This window comes from Mustela nivalis, assembly GCF_964662115.1.
Source record: "Mustela nivalis genome assembly, chromosome: 20".
In the NCBI taxonomy this organism is placed as follows: Eukaryota; Metazoa; Chordata; class Mammalia; order Carnivora; family Mustelidae; genus Mustela; species Mustela nivalis.
The window spans coordinates 14277484-14294377 of NC_139039.1; the positions used below are offsets into that span (position 1 = coordinate 14277484).

Below are 16894 nucleotides of genomic sequence, written 5' to 3' on the forward strand. Positions count from 1 at the left end.
TTTCTTTTTCTTTTTTTTTTTTTTAAGTGTTCCTCATGCCAAAATCATTCTAAGGGAATTACGTTTTTATTACCTACAAGACAAAATATGCTGGTAGTCTTCTCCATATTTCTTAATACATAGAACAGGGTGAAATAAAATGTTCCACAGACATAAAGCTTTCTTCTTGGGTCCCCACCACTGCTTAACAGAAACACACATGCACACTCATTCACTCACACACACACATATACTCCAGAGGCATTAATGACTTTTCCATTTGACTGCCTCTTCAATACAGACATGTTATTTTTACCATAGTGTACTGGAATCTTAAAGTACAAAATAAATAAACACTAGGTATATATTTTTTCCTCATATCTGTACTCATTCATGTAGTAGCCAATAGTCTTTATCTCTCTAGATAGATTAGTTCTTCCCAGAGCACTTTATGGGATCTTTCTCTTCCCTGCTAGTTCAAGCCCTTCTCATATCCCAACTCTGAGCTGAATTCTCTATCTTATCCCTGAGGCTCCAGAAACCTAAAACATCTCATTTGTAGGAACCAGAGGCCCACCCGGCAAATTAAAGGTGAAATTCTTGCCTCAAAGACTTTTGAATCTTAACTCCAGCACTTCCCTGTCTTGAATATTCTGTCCATTTTACACTTCTGCTCTAGACATCTTACAAATCTGGTCACCATATTAGGCTCAAAACTCTTAAACAATTTTGTAAACCTACCTTTACCCCTATCTGCCTTCAAAGAACTACACATTCACCTATAAAAGAATTCTTCGTGTAACTTATACTTAAGTCATGTGTTATAATAATTCTAATAACAGAAGCAAAATCAGACAGTGGCTGAGACAAGGCTCCATATCAGACCGCTCTGAATTCAGTCCCAACTCTGTCAAGTACTACCGGTGTGACCTAGAGCACTTTACTGAAGTAGTCTATTTCTCAGTTTCCTCATCCATAAGGTAAGAATAATTTATATGTTTTTTATAGGTCCATTAAAAGGATTTAGTGAGAGATAAGATTTTTTTTTTTTAATAAACAAACAGAAAGATTCAATAACGGGGGCATCTGGGCGGCTCAGTCAGTTAAGAGTCTGCCTTTGCCTAAGATCATGATCTCAGGGTCCTGGGATCCAGCCCTGTGTAGGGCTCCCTGCTTCTCCCTTTCCATCTGCCCCTTCCCCCACTCACGATTTCTCTCATGCATTCTCAGATAATTTAAAATCTTACTTTTTTAAAAAAGAAAGATTCAAGAAACTAAACATGAAATATAAGTAATTAATTAAATTCACATGGAGGGCAGTGGCAAAAGAATAGATGGAGAAACTCAAATTTAAAATGTGGAAGGCAGGGGCGCCTGGGTGGCTCAGTCGTTAAGCGTCTGCCTTCAGCTCAGGTCATGATCCCAGAATCTTGGGATTGAGCCCCACATCAGGCTCCCTGCCCAGCAGGAAGCCTGCTTCTCCCTCTTCGCTCCCCCTGCTTGTGTTCCCTCTCTGTCTCTCTCTCTGTCAAATAAATAAATAAAATCTTTATTTAAAAAAATGTGGAAGGTGGGGCACCTGAGTGGCTCAGTTGGTTAAGTCTCTGCCTTCGACTCAGGTCATGATCCCAGCATGCTGGGATAAAGCCCCACATGGGCTCCCTGCTCAGCGGGGAGTCTGCTTCTTCCTTTGCCTCTCTCCCTGTTTGAGCTCTTTCTCTCTGTGTCAAATAAATAAATAAAATCTTTTTAAAAATTGTGACAGTTGGGGTGCCTGGGTGGCTCAGTGGGTTAAAGCCTCTGCCTTTGGCTCATGATCTCAGGGTCCTGGGATCGAGCCCTGCAACGGGCTCTCTGCTCAGCAAGGAGCCTGCTTCCCTTCCTCTCTCTGCTTGCCTCTCTGCCTACTTGTGATCTCTGTGTGTCAAATAAATAAATTAAATCTTTTAAAAAATACAATAAAATAAAATAAAGATTGTGAAAGGCATATGATGTGATGAGCACTGGGTTTATACACAACTGATGAATTACTAAACTCCACATCTAAAACTAATGATGTACTATATACTGACTAATTGAATTTAAAATTTTTTAAAAATGTGAAAGGAGCATCTGGGTGGCTCAATTGGTTAAACATTCAACTCTTGATTTTGACTCAGATCATGATCTCAGTGTTACAAGATAGAGCCCCTCTCTGGGCACAGAGCCTGCTTAAGATTTTCCCTCTCCCTCTGCCCCCCTTCCCCCACTCATACACATGCATACACTCTCTCCCTAAAAAATTTTTTAAAACTCAAAAAGACATGTCAGCATGCAAAGAAAACCATACAGATTAAAATAATTGTAGAGAATATGGACGATACAGAAGATAAAGAGAAAAGAGATATCATATGGTACTTTGTATGAGAGATGTCAGAAATAGTTGTTTTTGGAGAAGAACCAGGAAGAAATGGATTAGTAAACAAGCCAGTAGAAGAAAATCTTTCTAAACATGAGGAAATTCAGTGTATACAAATCAAAAGGGGCTACTATTTTCCAAAAAACATTAAAAAAATATTATACCTAACAACTTTTGGTAGCATTTTCAAATGGCGATAACAATGATCAAATTCCTCATTCAGCCACCACTTACCTCCACTCCATCTCCCAAACAGTTACTTATAGAAAAATAAAAACCAGCCTGACCTCTAACTTCTCTTCAGCAATATTAAATGTCAGAACTAAACTGAGCAAAATTCAAGCTATCATTGAAGTTCAAAGTATAAAGCACTTCAGCCACGCAGAGGCTTAGAAAACACACTTCTCTTTAAAGAAATTCCTTGACGCAGTCCAACTGACCAAGAGAACAGAGCTAACAGGGTCCTTGAAGGCCAGTTAAAAACAGATATTTAGTCTAAGAATAAATTTTATGAATGCAAAGCAAAATATGTCCCCCAAAGAGTAGATACAGGATATAAAAATCATAACACAAGTACAATCACTAGGGTATAAAATACAGGAGAATCAGTGTAAAAGATTCAGAGAGGGTAGTGGGTGATGTGCTGCTAGAGAAAGTAAATTGTCCTAGATGTCATCTGTCAAAGCAGAGGGCCCTTCAAGTATCCTCTATTAAATGCGGCTTGAGAAAACTTTTTTGAATTTCATGGAATGGAAACAAGATATAGATTTCCCCAAATCTTTGACAATATAAAAAACAAGGAAAATAGACCGAAAATGAAAGAAACACTAGGGAGGCATTTCTTTTAAAGTATCAAGGCACAAACAGAATTAATAGCAACTATAGCAAATCTGTCAGCTATGATATTACATAAAAGGACATTAGATGAGTTTCCTAATGAAAAGACAAAGAGTCTCCTGTTTGGTTACAAAACTAGAGAGATGGGGAGTGGACACTTAGATGTAAAACAGAAGCAACTGTTTAACATACTGATATAAGGTTTTTTTTAATGAAGACTGGGCAGACGATTTTTGTCAAAAAAATACCTATGGCCAAATATTAAAAGCAGATAAAAAGCAATTCTAAGTAATAGTATAGGAGATAAAATCAAGTATAGGGTAATGATAGCATGTAAAATAATACAACTACCATATAATACTACTAACTACAATGACTACTAATAAAAATACAACTCCCATTAAGTGTTAAGCAGCAAAATAATATCATACCATTGTGCATGAGGTAAAAATTATTGTAAGTTTAAGGAAAGTATTAAAGAATAGTATTAGCCTTTAGCATATCTCTGAAGGCTCTAGCAGAGTATTCTGCCTCACCTTTTCCTGGCTTCTGGTCGTTGCCAGCATTTGTGGCATTCCTTGGCATCCCATACTGGTTAGTTATATCACTCCATTCTTTGCCTCTGTCTTCAATTCTTACCTATGTGCCTCTGTGTTCACTGGCCTGCTTATAAGGATGCTAGTCATTGGATTTAGGACCTACCCTAATGTGAGTTCATCTTAACTAATTACATCTGCAAAGACCCTAGTACCAAATAAGGTAACATTCTAAGGTCTTAATGGACATGAATTTTGACTAGTCCACTAGTCAATCTAGTACATTATGCTATAAAGAAAATCTTAAGAAATGCCCAACTTTGGAAATATTACAGATCACTTTCTCTGACTATGGCAAAATAAGGCAGAAAAAGAATTACTTTGACATTTTAGAATTTTCTCCTCAAGTGTCTCTAGGCTGAGGGAAAAATGAGATCAATACGCAATTTAAAAATAACAGTGAAAACTATACTGACAGAAATGTAAAGAATACTGTTTTAAAAATGCACTCAGAGGAAAATTTATGTTTTTAAAGTAGTTCTTTTAAAAATAAAATGATTAAATAAGCTAAGCATTCAACTCAAGATCCAAGGGAAATAACAAAATGAAGTAGGAAGAAGAAATAACAAAAGACAGAAGAAGATATTAAAGATACAGCATCTAGTAAAATTGATAAATCTGAATGACAGTTCTTCAAAAACATGAAAAAAATAAATAAATCCCCAAGCAGAATAAGCAAGGAGTGAGGTTGGGGTTGGGGAATGGGGGAGAAGAAAAAGAGAATGGCTGAAAAGACAACATAAGCATTGGATGGTCAATGGGATATAATCATTTGTTCTTGAACAGTACAAATAGTGTTGCAGATGTAATCATCAATCAATGCAGAATCAAAGAAGAGATCCTCCTTCAGGAGTGGGGCACCCATCTTACCTGCTGTCAGGAATGTGAATGCATATTGCTGCCCTCTCCAGGAATGAGAATTGTGCAAGACCCAAGGAGCCTCCTCACCCAAAGTCACACTTCCCTCCTTGGGGGCACTGCACACATAATGACTGGTCAACTGGTCAGCTGGAGAAAATTCTGCAGAGCCATCCCAACCCCAGAACTCCTATAGTATCAGTTAAAGCCTCTGTTCCCCCTGCCCAATGTTGCTGCCCTCAACATTCAGTGTACTCTGCACATAAATCTCAAAGGTTCCGAGGCCATCTCCCAGGGAACCAGAACTGCAGTGAGAACTCATCTCTGTCTTCCTTTGGCCTTTCCACTGTTCTGGCCACGAATAGTGTCTGGTACAAAATAGGTAATCAATATTGCGGAAAGAACCAATGAATAAAGAGGAGGGAAGGAAAATATAAAAAAAAAACAAAAACAAACAAACAAAAAAATACTCCAGAAGATACTGAGGCCTGAAAGTATTATCTGCAGAAGAAACTGGAAAGTGTGAAAAAAGTATGAAATTATCCCCGACCCATCTCTCCAAAGATATCTGACCTAATTATTTTATGAATCAAAACATTTAAGGAGAATTATTTTATGAATCAAAACATTTAAGGAGAAAATAATTATGAACCATAGGAAAAAGTGGCTATCTTCTCATATCACTTTATGGAACAAATATATTCCTTATCCAAATATTCAAATCTGACAAACCAAACCCCAGATCAATTTCCTTGTGGATATCTAGGAAAATCTCAGATTAAAATAGTGGCAATCAAATCCAAAGACTATTGAAAGAATAAAGCATTCTGATTAAGCAAAGTTATACTCTATGAATGCTGAGATGTTTCAACAGAGAGAAATTTATTGCCTTGAATCATCACCTCATTAAGTCAAAGAAGAGAAACTATATACGCATCTCCAAATATGTTAGAAAGTCATGGGGCAAAATTACCTCTATTCCTAATAAAATTCTTGAAAACTAAGTATAGATTAATACTTTAGTGATATATTCATCCAAAACATCAAGCCATCAATACTCTTCTCAAGCCAAACACTGGGCTGGAGAATGGCTTTGTAAGCACTACTACCTATATATTTAAGTTTTTGTTTGCCTACATGCAATTACAAAAACTATTTTAAAAAATCCAAAACAGGGAAACCTGAGTGGCTCAGTCATTAAACATCTGCCTTTGGCTCAGGTCATGATCCTAGGGTTCTGGGATCGAGCCCTGCATCAGGATCCCTGCTCAGTGGGAAGCCTGCTTCTTCCTCCCTTACTCCCCTTCCCTGTGTTTTCCCCCTCTCTCTGTGTCTCTGTCAAATAAATAAATAAAATCTTAAAAAATAAAAATAAAAAATAACAAAATAACAAAAAATACAAAACAATCCAGGTTATAACAAACTGAGAAATGAGCAACTATTATAAAATTTTTTTTAAAAAGTTGAACACTCAACAGAAAAATGAGTCATGAATACAAAAAGGTAATTTACAAAAGAAGAAATAAGAACATCCAATAAATATTTAAAAACAAAAAGTATTTAATTTTAGAAATTAAAAATTATAAATTAATATGCTAGTGAAAACCTATGGTGTTATACAGATCTCAAATATAGATGTTGGGAGGGCAAATTGTTCCTACCTTTCTCAAGAACAGTTTGGTAACATGTATCAAAAGCCTTAATATTTATAGATTCTGATTCAGTAAGTCTGCATATATGAGTCTCAACAATGTCAAAAAATACATGTATAAAAATGCTTAGCAGTTTTTTATGATCTAAAAAAAAGCAATCTAAATATCCAGAATTGGAAAATGATTAAGTAAATTATGATCCATTCACATGGTAGAATTATTTACTACCTCTAAAAATAAAATTTTCTAATAATTTTTAATAACAGGAAAAATCATGAGCTACAGTACAGTTACAAAAGCAAGATACAAAACAGTTTGTAGTGCATGATTCCATCCAAGATATGAAAATGATTCCAAAACCTAGAAAGAAACGTGACATAAGACCGAGATGGGTTTTTCCTGGGTTGTGAGATCACAGTTGTCTTTTCTGCTTTTTTGTACTATGCTGCATTTTGTAGGTTTCATTAAATGAATACATATTGCTTTCATATTTGGGCGAAAGGCACATGATTGAAATTATGTTTCCCCCACTCTGGTGACAGAGGTCTAAGAGAGTCCTTTGCCTTTTCCACACTGAATTTTCTGCTACAAGAAATACCATGTAAGACCCACTGGCCTATTAGCCAGATCATTTTCTTGGCATCCAAGTGATGCATCGCAAGTGATACAAGGCTTGTTTCTGAACCTTGTGGAATAAAATGTGGGACAGAAAAAACCCTGAAAATCCTTGAGAGGCGGGACTGTTAACAACGTCCAGGGCTCCTGGAAATCCAGACATGTCAGCATTTAATTTGTGCAAATTAACCCCCTTAAGGCAAGAGCCCTCCATGGCCTACTTCGCCATTTTCTACTTAGAATATTGGGACCAGATGGAATTAGAGTTACTGAAAGGTAAAAATAAAAGGAAGAGGAGGAGATGCACTGAGCTGGGAGGAACAAGAAAGGAAGGGAGGGAGGAAAGAGGAAAAGCCCAATAGGGGGCTGCGAGGAAGTCAGACCCAGTGCTTTCCTTCTGGCTTTTACATATAAAAAAACTTCACTCAGAAGACACAATAGCTCACTCTGTGCCCAGCAAGACCCAAAGTGCCCACTGTTAACCTCATTCTGTGGAAGAGGAATCTTTCCAATGAATCAACACAATAGCTCATCTAACCTTTACTTGGTCAACACTCAAGGTGGGGAGAAGAACCAAGATTCTGATCTCCTGTCTTTTATCAATTTCAAAGCAGCGTCTCATTGTATATTAAAGACATCTATTGTGCTAAAAAGTGCAGGAAACTAATTGGACTCATTCTGGCTTTCGTGACTCATAAACTTAATGCTCTTTTAGCATCATTTTGGCTGAGCAGATTTCTTAACCACAGTTTAATAGCAAAAGACATTTAAAATAACAATCTCAAAAGTCTTTCCAACCTCTCCAATTAGAGTAAAATAAATTGGCTCTTAGAATTAGAGTCTGTGCCTTCACAGGCTACGGACTATCTCACTGGTTCCACGTATCTTAACTATGAAGGAAAATGACAACTCCATTTCATCTTGCTCCTAGCTACCAAATATTTCTACTACAACTGAAGCCACCTGCTTGGTCACGTACTTTCACGTACTTTCATTTCCTCATTGTTTGGCTTGGCTTTCTTTCATTTTCTTGGTTATTTTAGCTTTCACTGGGTCTCTAGGAAAGGCTATGAGGCTTGGCAGGTGGAGCAATCAAAAGGATTTTCATGTTCTCGCTGTCAGTTAATATTTACCGAGTTCCAGGCTTTGTTATACCAAACCACAGACAAGTCTCCCCCATATCTTTGTATTCTAAAGAACAAAAGATAATCATTTTGCTATGTCGCATTTTAGTGATTTTTTTTTTTTAAAGGTCTCACTCCAATTCTTTATTTATTTATTTATTTGACAGACAGAGATCACAAGTAGGCAGAGAGACAGGCAGAGAGAGAGGAGGAAGCAGGCTCCCTGTTGAGCAGAGAGCCTGATGTGGGGCTCGATCCCAGGACCCTGGGATCATGACCTGAGCTGAAGGCAGAGGCTTAACCCACTGAGCCACCCAGGTGCCCCGCATTTTAGTGATCTTTTTATCCTTATCATTTACTAAGTGGAAATAGTCCCTGATCCTAAGCCAGTGCTTAGTGAAGGTCTGGGACTGGTGGGCCATCAGGCTGGAGCACTGAGCCTCGGGATCTTATCTTATTATGCCTGTATGTTTAGTCCAAGTTTATCTAAGACAACTTTATTTCTGGTTTGAAAGTACATGAATGGTGTTCTTTTCTGAGACTTTAAATACAAAACAACTAGTTAAGAAAAACCAAAACCAAAACCAACGTTTTACTTGGACATAGTGATTTTACACACACACACACATTTGTATAATATAACATACACATATTTATCAGCAATCTCTCCTCAGTAGGATGGCTAATATCTTACCTACAACATTCCTTTGGAGCCATCAGCTGCCTTAAGCTCTCCAAGGGTAGAACCTATGTGCGCGGAGGGACTAGGAATTAAAAGTCATTTGGGATGGGGCTCCTGGGTGGCTCAGTTGTTAAACATCTACCTTCGGCTCAGGTCATGATCACAGGGTCCTGAGATTGAGGCCCCCATCAGGCTCCCTGTTCGGTGGGGAGCCTCCTTCTCCCTCTTTCACTCCTCCTGCTTGTGCTCCCTTTCTTGCTCTGTCTCTCTTGTCAAATAATTTTTTTTTAATCTTTTTAAAAAATTAATTAATTAAATAAAAAAGTCATTTGGAGGGGCACCCAGGGGGTGCAGCTGGCTCAGCATCTGACCCTTGGTTTCAGCTCAGGTCTGATCTCTGGGTTTTGAGATCAAGCTCCACCTGGGGGCCCATATTCAGGGAAGACTCTATGCTCTTCCCTCACCCAAAACAAATAAAATAAATGAATCTTTTTAAAAAGTCATTTGGAAAGACAAGAAACTATGAAATCAAACTCTGTCTCAGCCCAGCGTGTGCACTTTTTGCTCACACCCGTGACTCTAGGTCTTCTTTGGGATGGGACCCAGACTGATTGCTCTGGAATTCCACTGGCTTCTTCCCCATATGACAGTACATTGGCTTTCTCACTTCCACTTGTTTTTCCTGGTGTTGACTTAGCTCCTATTCTGCCTCATTTTGGGTAGCTGGCTGCAACCTGCTTTTCACTCTTGGTTTGGCTCAAGCTCTCAAGCTTCCACTATCTGGACTTTGATTTATGGCCTCGCCACATCCACACGTTCCCTTCCTGCACTTCTGATGTGTGGATGCTCCAACAGAAGGGTAGGGACAACCTCAACCATGCTCTCCATCCCCAATATTTTCCTTTGTATCAGCACTTCCTGATCCTTTTCCATCTTTTAGTTTCCTCACAGGTAGACTGCCGACACTGTACAGTTTCCAGGTATAACATGATACATATACATGTATATGGTTATACATACATGCATGTGTGTGTGCACAGGTGTGTGTATAAAGCTTTGGCTTTTTCTTCTCAAACGTCACAAAGTTTTTCTTTCTGATTTTTTTTCTCAGTCTCTTCTTTCTCGTTCACCTTCTAGGTATAATCCTCAGAATATCAAAATCTGTCTGACAACTAAGCAGGGTTATCCTCACTGAGAAAGGACCAATTACCTTTTCTTTGAACAGAGGTTTGTCTGTAGATTCTGAAGACTATAGTTTCAACCTCTTCATTACACTCCTGCCATGTCACCGAAATAAAATGAGAAGCCACTCTGAGGGCACACAAGAAATGTCCCTTCATGAGCTTAAGTATATTAGCAGAGCCTCACAGTCCATATAACTTCCCTCATTTAGAAGCAGGCAACTCACAGACACCTCAGTCTGCACACACGTGCCTCCTCAAACATGGAGCAGCTTAAGTGTTCCACTTAGGTATTTTATTCACGTATGCCTGGGATCACAAAGACAAGAGTCATGAAGCACAACGATCAAGGTTCTAAGGCACCCCTCGTATCTGGATGTATTCCTAGTGTTGGAGCAATGGCGCCGGGCAGGCAGTGTCACCTAGCACACAGCACCTGTGTTGTGTGTGGATTCCTGCACACAAGCTTTACTTTTGTTGTACCTTAGCTGCTAATCCAAGACCAACCAGGAGAAGGCAGTACAGGCTAAACAACGGAAACTTTAAATTTTCTTTAAAGTGAAAAGAAATAATCTGATGGGGATTATTTTTAGCATAAACCTCTGTCCATGTCAGGGAACCAAAGAATTTTTCCAACACTACGATCATCTGCACCACCTCATTCCTCATCTCTGTGGCTTCCTTCATGTTCCCCTACCAACTCCTTCAGCCCTCCTTAAATATTAAAATACATACGATATAGAAGCTGGAAAAACATCTAAATTATAATGCTGCCCATCTCTATATTCGCAAGCTTCTTTCTCTAGCATTACAACATAAGGCCAAGTTTAATCTTTAGATATTATTTTTTAAGAGCTCATGTTGCTTTTATAGGACAAGATACACTTATCATGAGCCCTCAAGATGTCTCTGCTTCACACCTACAAAAAAACAAAACCACTAGTTTCAAATACAAAAAAAAATTTCACACATAAACAAAAAGGCAATTTCTTGCTGAATATGGACCATTATTTCCCAGTGGTTCTGGAAAGTGAAAGAAGACTGCTCAGTCAAAGCCAGAAAAAGGATTCTACTTAGAACTTCAGTCCCTGACACTGGGGAATCCATGCACCCCACTAGCTGCCTGAGGGCACAGAGTAGGATCCCCTCTGTTCTGCAGGGCCCTGGAGAGAAAAGACCAAGTTGCTATCTGGACATTTAGGCAAGTCCCATTCTTCTACTGACCAAAGTAGCATGGGCTTCATTAACCACTAAGCCACAGTCCCAGCTGTTTTTGTTTGGGTGGCTGGAATTCCTAGGGTTGTTTTTACCAGATTACCCCAAGCAAAAGTATGAAGTGGCTTCAAGCCTTTCTCATCTGTAATCCCTTCATTAATGCCACCTTTATTCTCCTCCCCAGGTGCACAGGGTCTCTGCACGGACCCGCACACTGGCCGGGGATCTCCTCAGAAGCCCCCCTTACCCCCACCAAGACATTCCTTGGGCCTTCCCTTGTCTGTACTAATCGCTCATTCCCCTCTGCAGCGGAAACTTATTCTTAATTAAACCTCTCCACAGACATACTATGGGGCTTTCTGAATCTTAACCCATGACCTTAATTGTACTACGTAAAACCATACTACATATATAAGAGAACTTCGAGTACTTTCAATTGCTGGCTAACACTTTGACCTCAATTTTCTTCCTTTTTTTTTTTTTTCTTTTTGGCCCACCCAGTGGGCCCCTAGGTCTTCTCATAGCCATTTCAAGAAAAAGTGCACAAGGGGCACCTGGGTGGTTCAGTCGGTTAAGCGTCTGACTCTTGGTTTCAGCTCTGGTCATGATCTCATGGATTGTGAGGTCCAGCCCTGGGTCTGGCTCCCCGCTCAGTGGAGAGTCTACTTGAGATTTTCTTCCCCTCCCCCCACTCATACTCACTCTCTCTAAAATAAATAAATCTAAAAAAAAAAAAAAAAGTGAGCGGGGCGCCTGGGTGGCTCAGTGGGTTAAGGCCTCTGCCTTTGGCTCGGGTCATGATCCCAGAGTCCGGGGATCGAGCCCCGCATCGGGCTCTCCACTCATCAGGGAGTCTGCTTCCTCCTCTCTCTCTGCTTGCCTCTCTGCCTACTTGTAATCTCTGCCTGTCAAATAAATAAATAAAAATCTTTAAAAAAAAATAAAAAGTGAGCAAAGACATGGAAAAGAGAGCCTTCTTTCCTCCTTGTGAAATATATTAAACATGCAGATTAGAAAAGAATATAATGAACTTCTACATACTTAATACCCTGCTTTATCACATGTTAATGTTATTCCACATTTGCTTCAGAATTACCTTTTAGAAAATATTACAGAAAGAATTAAGCCCCAACCCCTTCTTCTACTTACTTTCCTCTAAAATAAACCTCATTGTGAATGGCTCTATATATTCCATATTTATGACCATAGACATTATTTAACAATGCTTTATGGTTCAATCTTTCTACAAGCAGAATCATATTGTATATATCATTCCACAAAAGTATTTTTAGTCAATGTTATGTGTGTTTTAATTTATCCATGCTTACAGATGTACCTCTAGTTTATTCATCGTAGTTGTGGTACAAGCATTCATTCAGATAACTAAACCATAATTTGTTTATTCTTTCTTTACTTGGTAAACATTTAGATTGCTACAAGGGACATTCTGTATGTTTCTGTTTTCACACACATACAAGAGTTTTTCTGCCAAACACAGAGCAGTGGACTTGCTGAGTCAGAGAGTATGTTCCCCTCTAATTTTAATAGATATTACCAAATCGATGTCCACTGTGGTTGTATCAGTCCACACTCCCACCAGAGCTTCAAGTAACCATTGCTCTGTAGCCTTTTCAAGGAAATATTATATTAGCATATAAGATATATGCTAATGAGCATAAAAGGACACCTCACAGTATTTTTGAACCATGCTTCTTACAGAAAGTGATCATCACTATCTCAGCACCACGATGTGACATATGTAAATTCTGCTTGTATTTTCCAACCACATCTTATATATGTGTGTAATGATGTACTCTGAGGAGAAAAGGAGGAAATTATTTTAAATGGGGTGTATACTCAAAATCCAAGATGCATGTTTGCATACATGCATTCCATTCTGTAAAAACTGGCCACGTAGAAGGAATAAAGAAATTGATATTTCATCAACTCACAGTATGAGCTTATCCAAGCATAAGGCCTACCTGAAAATAACACCTGAGAAGTCTTCAAGAATTAGCTTTCATGGTCTGTAGACTCTTAATGGTATTATCAGATTAAGTCAGCTTCTCTGGTACCTACATTTCAGGCATCAAGTCTAATTTCTGAGTTGGGACTTGGTTTCCTACTTACTGCAATAAAACTATGGCTGGCATTAGAAGCAGGTGCTTTTTATTTAAATTTTTTTTTTCTTTTTCTTACCACATCTCAATACGTTAAAAATACTTCACATATATTGGACACGTAAAATGTGCTGTGCACCCACGGCAAGCATGGACGGCATCTGAATTATTTCCTTTAACCTTCATAACAATAAACATGGTACTATTATTGTCCCCATTCTAGAATTAATGAAACTGAGAGTCTGAAAGATTAGGTGAAATCACAGAGCTTATAAATGAACAAGTGTCTGGTTCTTCCTGGTTGAGAAGTCTAGATATCCACAACTACACCATGTAGCCCAATTCAAAATTCAGACACCTTTATAACTATCTTTGAAAATGGGTTTCTTGATGTTAGAAATGCAAGCTTTTTCTCTTTCTGTTCTACTTCTACCCTCAAAGACCAAACAATCCTATATGCATTTGAAGACAACTCTCATATCTCCCTGAAACTTCTCTTCCCCAAGTTAAGACACTTACATATTTCCACTGTTTTTGTCTTTATGTTCCCCACCTTTATTTTCCAACTACTCTCCTGTGGGTGAGCCTCAGATATGGTCCCCCTCTACAAGTATGATGCTCAGAACACATTGCAACAGCATATGTCCAAGGAATATTCAGTACAATGGATTCATCAGCTGCCTCATTCTGTACCTTATACTCTACTAAATGCTGCCCTAAATCATAGTGGCCTTTTTGGCAGTCATATCACACTGTTGACTCATTCTGAGCTCATGCCAACAATAATTCCCAAGTGATTTTTAAACATATATTTCTGTCTTTCTTAGCCTGCATTTTAAGTTTTTATTTTATCCAAATGTAGGATATTACATTTGCACCCATTAAGCCTTATTTCGTGGCAGTCTGCTAAAATTATTTTGGTTCTTGATTCTTTAAGTTTACTGGAATTTACTCTGACAGACGATGATCCATGCGCTATCTTTGTCTTCATCAAATTCATTGATTAAAATCTATCCAGTGGTCACAATAACAAGCTTTGTGCTGCATTCACAGAAACATTTCTTCAGACTCACACTGATCTCTTCAAAAAGCCATCCAGATTCATAGGGTTTGATCCTTTGACTGTGTAAATCCATCTAAATGTATCAGCATCAACCTCAAATTCCTTCATCTGACAACAAGGATATCATTAAAAACTCTGTCAAATGTCTTTCTAAATTTCAGATAAACTGTATCTATTTTCCCTGTAATCTTGATAAGGAAAAAAAAAAAAGAAATTGAGCTACTTAGTGATAATATATTCTCAGTGACCTTGTATTAGGTATATTTTATGTTGCCCCTTTATAGTAACTCTTTCATCTGCCTTATAAATAATAAGTTCCAGAGTTTTGCTTGGCATCTAAAATAAACTTACTAGTTAATAGATAATAAACATACTGGTTAATAGATGATGGAATTTACTTCTCTTTTTCTCTTTGACAAGAAATGAACTTCACTTCCAGGAAATGTATAATAAGTTCTGGCAGGTCAGTGATTCTTCTTGCAACTAGGGGAGAAAAGGCAAATAAATTACAAAAACTGTATGTCTAAAAATATCAGAAAAGTGAGGAACCAATGACTAGAACTAAAATTTCAGACTCCAAAGAGTTTTTCCTAGGATAGTTGACAATCACCAGCCATTTTCTTTTCCTGGAGTCATTAAAAATTCCATGAGGATAGAGGCCAGCCCTTGGAGAAGATTCTACTGAGGAAAAAAGAAAGAAGTTGTGAATTTAGAGGCTTCATAGGTGTTGACCTATATAAAAAAAACTAGAGAAGCCCTAGAAACAAGGTTAATTTTTGCAAAGGGTCAGTTCTTGAGTTCAGAGGCAGCACGCAAAACTGGGGGCAGAGGGGCTATGTTGGAAAGGCAGAGTAAAACCTTTCACAATTTCTTAGTTAATTGGATTAAATAAATACCACGAAAAGGTATTTTATGACTTATTTTGTTGCGCTTTAGACATTACCAGATTTTGAGGCTGTATAGGGCAAGAACCTAAAGAGCTATGCTCAAAACCTCCAGTGGTCAGAACAGCATTCTCCTAATACATTAATCCCAAGGACAAAGACTCACAAACAATGAAACCAGGGATAAACCAGAGGTAAACTAGATCTTACAAAAACCCTAACCCAGTCCCAACACAGATCATCCAAGACTAGAGGTCTCCTTCAAACTATATACCTAACAGAATTTTTAAAATAAATAAATAAATAATAAAAATAAAATAATAAAATAAATAAATAAATAATGAATAAATAAAGGAAAACAGCATCATCTACAACCTGCAGGGTTCTTTTACTCACATTGTCATACTATAAAAATTCGTTAGGTACATAGAGAGTTAGAAAAGTATAACTTCCAATCTAAAGAGAAAACAAAAAACAGAACATAATTCAGATATTAACCATAATAAGCAAAACTTAATAAATACTTCTATGAGACAATCAACAAAATGTAAAGGTGACCTACAGAATGTGAGAAAATATTTGCAAACCACATTTTTGATAAGAGATCAATATGCAAAACATATAAAGAATCATATAACCATTAACAAAAAAGAAATCCAATTAAAAAATGGGCAGAGGAACTAAATAGATTTTTTTTTTCCAAAGAGGACATATAAATGGCCAATGGGTACATGAGAAGATGTTCGATATCACTGATCATCAGGGAAATGAAAATCAAAACCACAATGCAACCTCACCTCACACCTGTTAGAATTGCAGTCATCAAGAAGACAGTAGACAACAAGTGTTGATGAGGATGAGTAGAAAAAAGAATTCTAGTGCTGAAGGGAATGCAAATTGATGTAGTCACTATGGAGCAGTTTGGAAGTTCCTCAAAAATTTAAAAATAGAACGACCATATGCTCCAACAATCCCACCTCTGGGTATATATCCAGTGGAAATGAAAGTGGAATCTCAAAGAGATATTTGTACTCCATGTTTTCTGCAGCATTATTCACAATAGTTGAGATATGAAAACAGCGTGACTGTCAGTGGATGAATGGATAAAGAAAATATGGGATACACCCACACACAGGAATACTATTCAGCAATGAGGAAAAAAAGGAAATCTGGCCATTTGCAACAATATGGAAAAATAGTGAGGGTATTATACTGAGTGAAATAAGTCAGACAAAGAAAAATCCAGTATGATCTCACTTATATGTGGAATCTAAAAATAATGAGCTTATATAAATAGTAGAATGGTGTTTACCAATGGCTGGAGGGAGGGAAGAGGGATGGAGAGATACTTGTCAAAGGCTACAAACTTCCAATTAGATGCGTAAGTTCTGGGAATATAATGCACAGCAAGGCAATAATAGTTAACAATAATGTATTATATACCTGAAAGTTGTTAAGAGAATAAATCTTAAATATTTCACCACAAAAAATAATAACAATAATATGATAGAGGTCCAAGCTAGTGCTACGGTGGTCGTCATTTTGCAATATATAAACATATCAAGGGGCACCTAGGTGGCTCAGTCAGTTAAGTGTCTGCCTTTGGCTCAGATCATGGTCCCCGAATCCTGGGACTGACCCCTGTGTTGGGCTGCTTGCTCAGAGGGCAGTCTGCTTCTTCCTCTCCTGT

General features: G+C 37.9%; 1 long non-coding RNA gene across 1 annotated transcript in view; it reads right to left on the reverse strand.

The window, feature by feature from the left end:
- The window catches only part of LOC309855136, a 135863-nt gene extending 121087 nt beyond the window's left edge, over positions 1 to 14776 (reverse strand). Inside the window, exon 1 of the long non-coding RNA XR_014306636.1 lies at positions 14695 to 14776. This is a non-coding gene — a long non-coding RNA (uncharacterized lncRNA). The remainder of the gene's footprint in view (positions 1 to 14694) is intronic.
- Between the last annotated feature and the right edge of the window lie 2118 nt (positions 14777 to 16894).